The sequence below is a fragment of the Myzus persicae genome, unplaced genomic scaffold (genome assembly GCF_001856785.1).
Source record: "Myzus persicae strain clone G006 unplaced genomic scaffold, MPER_G0061.0, whole genome shotgun sequence".
Lineage (NCBI taxonomy): Eukaryota > Metazoa > Arthropoda > Insecta > Hemiptera > Aphididae > Myzus > Myzus persicae.
Window position 1 is genome coordinate 186,340 of NW_019101569.1, and position 12,376 is coordinate 198,715.

General features: G+C 28.3%; 1 non-coding gene across 1 annotated transcript; it reads right to left on the reverse strand.

Moving 5' to 3' along the window:
- Nucleotides 1-929: 929 nt before the first annotated feature.
- Nucleotides 930-1,002, reverse strand: Trnan-guu. Its single transcript has one exon. It is a non-coding gene; the product is annotated as a tRNA-Asn (tRNA).
- Between the last annotated feature and the right edge of the window lie 11,374 nt (nucleotides 1,003-12,376).

Genomic DNA, 12,376 nt, shown 5'->3' on the forward strand with positions numbered 1-12,376 from the left:
TATGAATCATAAATTCATATCTGCCATGTTATATGGTGTTTAAATATGTTAATTTGTTTGTTCAAAGACATAACATTGGGAAATAAGATATATTTGTCATAGAAAAATTATTGGGAATAAATATTAGTTAATAAGACGACACTATAATCACTATTTGATCACTTATCACGCTATTACACAGTTACACACTAGTAGTTCTAACTAAGAAATGTACTACTTAATAATTGATCTACCAACTGCAGGTTGGGGTAGTACCTATAGGCTATAAGTTATAACAATTAACAATAATTACTTAATAATTATAAATTATACTTTGTTGTATTGAACTTCTATACATTTTTTTATCGAATTGAATAGGTACGTTTAATAAGAATCGGTTGACCGTTAATATTTTATGTAGTACATTGAAAAAATATTTGCAGCGCAATCTAAAACATCAGTAAAATTTGAGGTAAAAATTTTAAATATACATATTACATATTTACACACTATCGTTACATTATAGAGCATAATGATGTGTCATTATAAGCAACATGTTGGACAAGCAGTTGCCTTTATATATTAAAATAAAAGTTGTTCTTTCTCCACCTACATATTTAACCATTTAGCCATTTAGGGTACATATAACATACTAAAAAGCAACATTTATTGTTATAATAAAATTAACTCAAATGCTTTTATTATAGCTTATCAGACATTAAATTGTTTAATTTAACAAAATAAAATACCTACTCTCGATTCTTGATACGCATTACCATTAATTTTAAAATGTACTTACATTATATTTTAAAATCAATGGCATTACCTATTTTATTATTGTTTTCTAGGCCAGTCTCCTTGGCCTATGTACAGTAGAAATTAAAACGTGTAAAATAACGTCCCACTGGCCACGGCACAACCAAAGTAAGAAAAAAGTGCTAAAAATTGATCGCCCCCGGGTGGGCTCGAACCACCAACCTTTCGGTTAACAGCCGAACGCGCTAGCCATTGCGCCACGGAGGCTACATGCTGGCAAGGAGAGAAATAAATCAATTAAATCGATATAATCATATGCTTACACATTCTATATATGAATAACCAGCCAATAACTTATAAAACCATAATCGAAGCTCTTGGTACAATTAGAATATAGAAGTTAGCTCTTATAGTCTTATGGTCAGAATTTGTATCGATAGTACATTAAATGTATACATTTTTAGCGCACCTGTTCGACAAGGGCAGAGTAATATCCTAAGCCTACATCAGTATAATATACATCGGTCATCATCACCTAGTTACTACTTAAAGGCTAACCTAACCTACTCAAGTATATTGTATTATATTATAGTTATTAACAGTGGCGTCACGAACATTTTATTCTTAGGGACAAATACTGAAGCTATCCGTAAGTCGTAACCCACCCACCCACACATAGAACTAAAACCTGCTGATGCATATATTTTTTTTAATTATAAAATAAATATTGATATTATTTTACTATATCAATTATTATTAATGTATTAAGTGACCTAATATTGAACCTATGTTCTTTTAACAAATTTAACGTTGGCAGGTTAGTAAACTATTTTAACTATTTTAATATATTAAAAAATAACAATATTAAGAAAATATATATATAATATTAGTAAAACATAAATCATTCTACATAATATGACTACTAGACTACTTATGAGTATAATAACCTAGTTAACATAACGTGAAAAGTATTCCTCACTCAAAAACGTACTTGTAGGGAGGGGGACTAGTGCGGTTTATGTCTTGTCCCAATATCAATCTGCGGAAATTTGCAATCATCAATATTTTAAAATTATTTTTATTAGTTGAAAAAATATACTATTTTTCGAGTATACCAAACCCTAAAAATCAACAAGACGTTCATCTACAATCAGTTTATTGAAGAAATTGTTCAAACTATTATAGATACCTCTAAAGATAGTAGATAACTAGATACTCTTTAAACAAAATATAATAAATCTATATAGTATATAATCTATATTTAAAATTTTGGTTTTTGAACTTAACTATACTTGAAAAATGAAAGAAACATAAATATTTTTATAACCTGGGTATCATTTTATTTATGTATAAATATTGAACATTATAAAACGTGTATACATTGTGACAATGAATTATTTGAAGGTGCAGTTGTTCACATCAATACAATTGGAATTATCGCTGTTGGATTAATAATTAATTATTAGTATTATTGAATTATTCACCTTGCGAGTTCCTTAATTGATGTGCTCTATAATTAGCCACTACACATAGCAGTATTCCTAAAAAAAAAAATGTATAATATTTATGAAAAGAAAAAAATATGTGCATACTATGTAGGTATAGACATTTTTCTATTCTCTAGTTTTTAAAATGTTTCTAATAATGATTGAATAATTTCGGGAACTAAAAGATAAAAGGGATATGACAACAATTTTAACCGATATACGCCAATGTTGTTAAACATTTATAAAAAAGAAAAAATACAATAAATCCTCAATTGAGAGTAGAATTAGATAGCTAAACGATATCATAATAAATAAAAAATATGTAAATAATACAGTATAGTTATAAAAAATCTGTAGAAATAAATTAAATAAAAACAACATTTTTTACCACAGAACACAACTAATAATTAAACAATTCAGATGCATTAATTATTGTTACAACTTCTGTGTGTTCTAAAGAATTAATTAAAAATAATGATGTAGCTAATTCGTTTAGGGCTTGATTTAAGTCTATATTTTTATGAGTTTCACAGTTTAATAATAGGAGACTTTCTAGCCTTAATTGGGACATTTTGGATCTTAACCGAGACTTAATTTTAACTTTTGAAAATGTGCGTCCAGCAGCAGCAGATGTGACAGGAATGGTATATAATGCTTTATAAGTCAAGTATAAATTTGGAAAGGCTGAAATAAGTTTAAATTTTGATAACAGTTGTAATATAGATGCCGTATTTTCTTTATTGCTTTTGCAGGTAGTAATAGCTTATTAGTATTTAAGTATTTTCAATTTTGTTATTATACATCTATACATCCATATAGGTGATAGGCGACTCTGATAGCCTGACTACTGGATGGCAATTATTAGTATTTACCTATACAGGCAAATGAAATATTAACAATTATAAAAATATTCAATGCTCAAATTGAAAATTTCATTACCAAATATTGAATTTGTATATTTACTAACTACAACAAATCGTTTGAACGATAATGCTAGCGCCATCTATCGGCGTCGTAATTGTGTGTATCATGAAAATTCACTCGCTTCTGTCGTTTAGTTTTGTCGTTCTATAGCGCTGCCGTATTAGTTTTTTGTTTTATAATTTAATTTTCAGTTTTCTGACTTGGTTTTATTTTTTCGCCTAACCAAACCTGTAGGTTCGTAAAATACGTTTAACTGGTGAGCACTTATTATTATAACCACTCAAATTACCAGCTAGATTCACTTTTCTATCAAAATAGATAATAAATTAAGAAATCTAAGCAATTTTAATGCCTCAAAAAGTGATGACAGTCACTTTTTTTTTTTATCACCACTATAAAGTCAATCTATTCATCGCTCCATTTAGAATATAAAACAGGTATTAAAACATTTTCAAACAAATGTTGACGGATAAGTGAACTAATGTGTACTACTGATAAGTTAAAGTGAAGCCACAATGACATCCAAAATCGTGATACGAGTATCGGAGTATTATGTATAAAAAACAAGGTAGACACTCATTTAAATATTATTAAATAATTTGTAATCCAAGTACATCGGCCCAGAGTTTTAATACTTAATATAATAATCCTCTTCTGGGTAAATATACCTAATATGTATCATGTATGTACCTAGTTCATGAGTATACACAACACACACGTTTTGGCCTTAAGTATCTATATATTAGTATACTATTATACTATACATAAATAATTATAATAAGTTCTAAAAAAATATCTGTCTCATCATTAGCGTTTATATACCTATGTCCTGTGAACTAAAATATAATCATTATGGAAACACTTATTGAACAAAGATTTTATAGATTGTAGGATGGTGTTAGCATATGGGACGAGTTATAAACTTGAATGCATATTCAATATACCGCTATAGAGTCTATATTTACTATAAACGTTAAAGGTAGTTAAAACTGAAAAATGGGTAAGTGGATAACACTCTCATTAAATGTCTAAAATATAATAATAGAATGTCACTAGAATGGATGTGTTAAATTTGAATTCAATGATATAAAATCATTGCAGTATACGAAAAACGATTCTGAGCGAAACGGACCGTTCTCCATCTGCCTTTATATTAATAATTAGGTATATTTTATGAAAAAAAAATTGTGCCTATGTATTTTTAATATTTTCAACTGCTATTGTAACAATATACCAGGAGCCTTTAGGAGAAATTAAGCGAATATCCAAATCCAATGTTGCAAACATTTGAACTTTCCGGTAGACATTTTTTTTTTTGATGAAGGTAAACAAACTTCTGAGGAATCTTCATACAATTTTAAAATCTTAGATATAAAAAGAAAATATTTTATAAATTTCTATTTCAAAGTAATTTGAAAATTGTCTTGATTCTTACAAATTTTATCAAAATTTGAACTTCAAATGCTTAAAAAAATTATTGTGAATTTTTTTTTTATTTCCACTAACATCAACTTACGAATGACCTTGTACTACATTTTCAAGATTTTTGACACAGCAAAAAAATTTTTATAGACATTAATTTAAAAAAAACAAATAATGATCGAAAACTCCTTATGCCTATAATAAGCTCAACAGTCAACATGGATTAAAATATTTTGAAAATTGAGTGGTGTATAATAGAAAATGCTAGTATAATTAATATTCAGTGAAAATGTCATTTATCTGAGGTAATTTTTTTTAGAGTTTCACCAAAAACCAAAGTCGATTTTGCGTAAGAATACCCATTATGCCTTAATTTTGTTTTGTTTTTTTCCGGCAATTTTGAAAAATACTGGGAATTTAAAATTTTTACCTCCTGAATGCTCCAACTACATCCACTTTCTCATCGGAAAAGATACTGTTGTTGAAAACCAAAGCAAACTACTTATCGCATACACAGAAAAAAAAAAGTACACATTACTGTTAAATCAATACATTCGTCGCTCAGCACAGCATCTTAAATGTAGGTATAGTAATGACGAAAAATATATATGTACTACTATGACATCAGACATCAGTGTTAAATATAGGTAGTAGGTACCAAATAAAGGAAAGAAGCTTTGAAAAAACATAAGTTATGCCGTAATATTATAATATAATTTAGCCAATACAGGTACTAATAGGATATTTAGGAACGTATTATTAAATATTATTATACTACATATTTTATAGTATATAGTAACCAAACCTAACCTAACTGATGCCGCTAGCCTCGTTGTGACCACCCTGTCACATAATATTATAAAAGCGCAATTGTATCTTGTAAGAATCATGATTTTGTTATTCGGTAAAGCCATAGATAATAGATATCTTTATTATTTATGGTTCCTATACGCTGATATGTTATCTATGGGTAAAGCACGATGGGAGGCTCCGTTTCAATTGTATATGTGGTTATTGGGTGGAACTTATATTTTTGTATTCGGATTTTGTTTTCGATTATTTTTAGCAAAGTATTTTTATGTTTCTTAGGAAATCGTCGATAGCGATGACAACGCCGCAACGATGGCTTATGTTTACATCAATTGTTATTATTATATTATATAGACATGCATTATGCTTATAATACACAGTTTACAGTTATTAATGTCAATACATATATATATCATTTTCGTAATTATTTTTCTGATTTATAAACGAAAATAATACTACCCACAAGGAATTTAATTCATAATTATTATATTATTCCTTAATAATTCGTATACACAATGATCATTGCTATATAGGTGTAATATATTTGTGCATCTTATTATCGTATATTAATAATCATTCAAATACTAGAAAACGATAACAATAACAACTAACAAGTAGGTAGGTACCATGGCTAAATAACTAGTAAATAAATAGTTATTTAGCCATGGTAGGTCGTAGGTATTAGGTAGCGAAAAAACAACCGTAATTTGTATTGCACTGGAGGACGACGTCAATATACGCAGACGATCGATGTATTGAGTGAACAATTTCATACGGATGATTCCGGGCAACGCGTCAAATACTACGAGACACTCAACATATTAAGTTTGATAACAGGTACCTCATATCTACATAAATTAATCGATTAAAAAAAACAATAGTATTATTATTGTTCTATGGTATTATTGTATTGGTAATGTAGAAATAACGAATTCGTGTGTGCCGTTCTCTCCTTTCGATCCATCATCCATCGGAAACTTGATGAGTACATCCCAGTCCTCTGAAATGTGTTTCTGTACAAGTGTCCGACGTATTTTAATTGATGTTATTATAATAAAATGGCGTTTTTTCGAAAATATGTGGTAAAAAATAAATCATGTTTCGTTATAAAAAAGTAATAAAACGTAAAATATTTTTTATTTCCACGATGGAATAGTTTATTATGATTAAAACAGCTAGATATTATGTTTATTAACTATAAAAGTACGCAAATAATAAATAAACACTGCAATCATCTTAAAAATAGATATTACATATTTATATCCAAGGAATTATATAACTTGGTACTAGTAATTATAATATAGGTAGTAGGTACCACTGGTTAATATGTACAAGAGAGCCCAAAAATATTGTAGGCACCCGGCACCCCCCGAAATTAATTTCGGCGCACGCTTATATACACTACTCGCCTATATAATATAATATTTATTATTAATGTTAATATGTAATGTTGTAATGTGTTGCCCAACTAACAAAGTACGCCTCGAAACTCCATATTGTTTCGTTTGAAATCAGAACAGTTGTTATTCAGTATTCATGCGGTATATGATGTAAATGATTTACATTTAATCATCACACAAATTCAAATGTAGGTTATTAGCATTACTATATTCACTATTGCTATATTAGTATATTATAATATCAACTACCAAATTTTTTGTATGTTATATCTAGAACATTTTTTATGACAATTTTAAGTATAATTATGTTTAGTTTGACAGTATGTTTTGTTATTTGTATTTAATTGTATTTTCTTTAAGTGCTTGATTGGCAATTAATTCGTGCAAATGCTCGCAATATTTCTAATATTTTCGTCTGAAAAATTTATTAATGCAGTCGCACTATTTAATATTTAATAACATTTCACAGTAAGAAAAAAAGAAGAATGTGGAAATGTTCTTTTAAAGGTATATATAATATATATGTTTATAGTATACTAGCTGACCCGGCAATGCTTTGCTATTGCTAGATTTCAGTACATTTATATATGTTTAGGAATATGTGAAAAGTTTGATATGAATTATATCAGATATTTAATTTGATTAATTTTTTTAGTATCATTTTATATATAAGTGTGGAATATATTTGTTTCGTTATGTTATGACGTATGATTTTTATTTTTTGTCAATTATATCAATTTGTCTTAGCATTAATTAAGCATTAAATATTTCTAGATACACCACGTTAAGTGTCTCGCCTTCTGAGGCCAGCACAAATAGATTTTGTTTGAATGTGACACGTGACAGAGCTACGTACAATCGACCACGGGAAAAATACTTTACGATTAAGTCTAAACCTGCAACGTTTAATGTTAGACCTTGTGCCTTATTAATAGTCATTACTCATTACAAAGCTTAATTTCACGGGAAATTGGAGCTGTTTGAACTGGAATGGCAAACTGGTTGGTATCATTGGTATTCTAGGAACCAAGATCATTTCCTCAGCGCCACAGCCAGTAAGGATTATACACTCAAGCAAATAGCTTTTTAAAGATTTTATTTGTTATCTTGTACCGTTTCATAATTTCGGTGGACTTAAGTTACGGAGTAAAATTATAGGAGAACTTACCTTTAGAATTAATTTGTGTGTGGAGTTCCTGAAGGAGATAAAGAATTTAAAAATTCAGTTGGATAATGTATCACCTCCTCTGTATCTAAAACAGTGTCAACGGAATAGTACACTTTTGTTGGTGCATTGCATTTTAACAGTATTGTCATTTATTGATTATTCTACTGACTTGATCGTTAGATGGTGACAATATTGCCCTTTCTTGAAACCAAATTGACGTTTTAGTCAAAATATTAGATAAATCTGGGTAAACATTTTCAATTAGGTCCAGAAAATTAGACATCAAAAACATACGCACAGCAGTTCCCCCACACCATGCGCGTTTCGAGGCACCTCTAGTCTCTACAACGATAATTAATGTGTTATCTGTATACTGAATAACTCTGTTATTATGATCCTACAAACAAAACTAAGATTACGCCATATAACCGATATAATAATCGTTGAGTGAAAACTATTAGCTAAGTAAAAAGCGGAAGAACATGCAAAAATTAAGTGCCTACTAATACCGTGGTTCAAACTCGAGACACTGTCTTTGAAATCTTATAAAAGTGGCACTGCGCAAGAGATATGGCACAAATAATTTTTTTATTTTATTAATCAAGTTATACGAGTAAATTGTATATTAAAACCTCTCCTGAATCTAGACCTATTGATTAGTGAAAACTGTACTAAAATCTGTTGTTTACTTTTTGAGTTATGCGCGTACATACAAAAAAGGGGGTTCTATTTTATATAGTAGTATGATATGTACATACAGTAGACACACAGTAGACACTAGAGACTAGACACGTCATATTAATAATTTTATAATATAAAATATTATATTTTATTGTAATTTGGACATCTGGTTATTTGTTTTGTATTTTATTAAAAAATGTACAAAAACCGTACGATTTCGTTTTTTGTTTGAATTTAATTAAATTGAATCATATTTTAAATTTGTAAAATATAATACATATAGCAATTTGATTTTTATACAGTTTAACGGTTTTCATTGTTAACATTTTTATTTCTACGTATGTAAATAACGTTTTTCAACCCCCCTCGATAAAATTATTGCAACAACTCTAACCCTCCAATAATATATATATATATATATATATATTCACTCACTATAGACTGCAAGCTTCGGCTTAACGAGAACACGAGGGTGAATTAACAATAAACATTACATAGATAATATTATATGCTTATTGTTTTCTTTTCATTGCTGTTTTTATGATTTAAACTCAATATGGCGAAAATTTTAACGGCAAGAAGCATGGAACAAATAAATAAATATCACTAAAATAGTAAAATGTATACATAACATATAATTAAAGATATGCTACTTATAAGTTATGACTAGGGCAGAGGACTTGTAGCATTTGCATATTTGAATATTTGATATGTTCAGTCACAAAAATAGCAAAATACGAAACAAATACATTTCATGGTTTCACAAAGTTAAGTTTTGAAATTTTATTTTTCATATTTTTGTTTTTAGTGCATATTTGTTCGATTTTAAACTTTTTGGGTCATGTTTTAACTTGATTAAAAATGTTATCAATTTATTCTTCAATGACACTTTTATTTTAAATAATAGAACCAAAACGTACATTTATATTTAATTTTTGTCGTATAGACGTATAGTATATGGTTTTTTCCCTTGACACGTCCACAGAGCCTAATAATATTTTAAGACATAATTTTATAATAATATGATCAAAGCTCATCGAGCTCAGCTCCCGGTGTACCTACAATGTGTTATATGTGTTACAGTAACTATAGTCCAGGGCCAGAACTTAATGTAAATTGCAATCAATATATTTGCGAGAAATTAGGTTATTTAAAATATAGTTCGATACAAATATGGCTTATGATAATAATATGAAGGTTTCTTGCATATTTTGCTGTTGATGGATGATGGAACAATACATTTTCAAACTTATTCATATTTAAGTATTATTTTATTATTATTTAACAATTTGAAAATTCAAAAATTGATTGAATATTGATTTATTTCAATCAAAAACATCCTAAAATTTGGACCTATAGACATTACTACATTATAGTATTTGATATAGATTATAAACTATTATAGAGGTATAGTCTTATAGATACAAAGTATCTTGCATATGAGACTGCATGAGAGTTAGTGAGACAGTAAGTTGTGTTTGTCTCATTATCCGTAAACTATATTTATATTGATCGGAATTTAATATTTATTGTTTATTATACATTTATACCGGAATGTATCCATTCACTGGTTTATAGGATATCGATACCCGTAAATACCCTCTGAAAGAATGTATATAAGAATAAGATATAGAACGGTTTATCAAGGTAATACTCTTTTATAAATTTAAAATTATCATACAACTTTGCAGCCTAAATATTATATGCCTGTATGCCACGAGAATACGAGATAATAATCAACTATACAGCGTAATACCAACGATTGCGTATTTGCGTCAAATATTATCGAACACTGTTTATAACCCATACAATAATAATGAATAATAATTAATAGATTTGATATATTATATTATGTTCTATGTAAGAAATAAATCATTAATCAATGTTCTCATAGCCGAATATTATTTGTGTTATATCATACATTCATACAGTAATATTTAATATTTTCTAAGCAAAGTTATAACTTATATTATACATTTATTATATAACAACTATATATAGTGCTTTGAAACAGGAGGTTGGGTCGGGACTAAAAAAAGGCAGCTGCAGCAAGTATGTAATACTCTTAGCCCTTAGGGTGTTAATGTGTAACCGATGTCGCAGTGTGAGTATAGGTTTTAAAGGTACACTGTCTATACGTGGAAAACCGATTCTCCGAAATACCAATTTATTAACATCCTTATTTGCTGACAAACAAAGATTGCTGGACAGTTTTTTTTCGATATTAAATATTTTTCCGATTTGAGGGTGGTTTTTGGTAGACAGTTGAATCTAGCTGGTACTTGAAGTACATCACAGGTGTCAAAAGTAAACAAATCTATGACATTTCTTAGTAATCAGGAAAATAAAAAAAAATTACGGAAAACATAATATTATATAACCGTTGAAATGTTTATCAAATATTTAAATAAACGTCTTTTGTAGGTACATTCTAGGTCGAAACGTTTCAAAATGCTCATAAGTTGTACTTATTAAACCGATTTAAAAACAACAAAAATACATATTATAGGCATAGTTTTTTTTATAATCGTTTGAAGTTTAAGTTATGACAAAATTCGTTGAAATAAGTAATGAACATTTGAATATTATTTTGAAGTTTAAAATATATTGAATTTTTAATTTTAATAGCTAAAGCTTGAAAATGTAGTACAAGATTCTTCGTAAGTTATTCTCACAAAGTGTCGTACCCAGGATTTTGAAAGTGTGAGTGTTGATCCAGAACCCAGAGCCCCCTCATGTAGCAATGTAGCATCAACCAACTATGCATTAGGTTCTAAAATAGATTCTGTATTAGAAGGTCGCACTCAAAAATATTACTTTATTTATTTCGTATTTTGATAACAAAATAACTAATTTTCCAAACACATTTGTTTTTGGAATTTAATTGTTTTTTAAAACGATATTAATCATAACATTCATAACTCATGTGAGTATTATGTTTATTTTTCCATTAATAATTAGTTTGATACTTGGGACCTGGGTACCTATATATGTTATTGGTGTAAATTATTAATTAATGAAAATGTTCATATTATATTTCAATTTTAAGCCGCTTATGAGGATCTGGATATGTCGCATACTCCACCCATATCTATGTGTTGTCTACTTGACAAAATACGTCATATTGATGAACAACTTAGCAAATTTGAAATTTGCGTTCAGTACAACCTATTTTGTGCTGTTAACCGTATATATAACTGAATATATGGTGATTAATTGGCTTTTGAAATATTATCAAATTTAAATACATAGGTGAGACCAATTTTTAAGCGAATATGACGATTTTTAAATTGCAATATTTTACTTACTCGTAACTTTCTTAAAAGTGTACACTTAGTTATGTAAACAGTAAATGTATCGTATATTGCAGAACATAAAGCAATAAACAAATTCTATATAACTGGTCAACATAGTGTGTCTGCTGTCTGTGATATAGCTATATTTAGTTTACCCAATGCGCAAGCCGTCCAACACCCAAGCCCTTGAAAACCAATGGTTCATATTATAATATCATAGAATATAGACTGACTATAAAGTATAAGTATAGATAATAATAGAAAATTAGGTAAATAAAAATAGCTTCTTTTATTGCTAGCCATTTGACAAAAATGTAATATCCATATTTTGATGTTTTTATACAGTACTACAGTAGTACAATAAATTATTATTAACGAATTCGAATAAGTTATAAATGGATTAAACAGCCATTATTTACAGAAAATACAATGGGAGTTTACATGTCTACTACT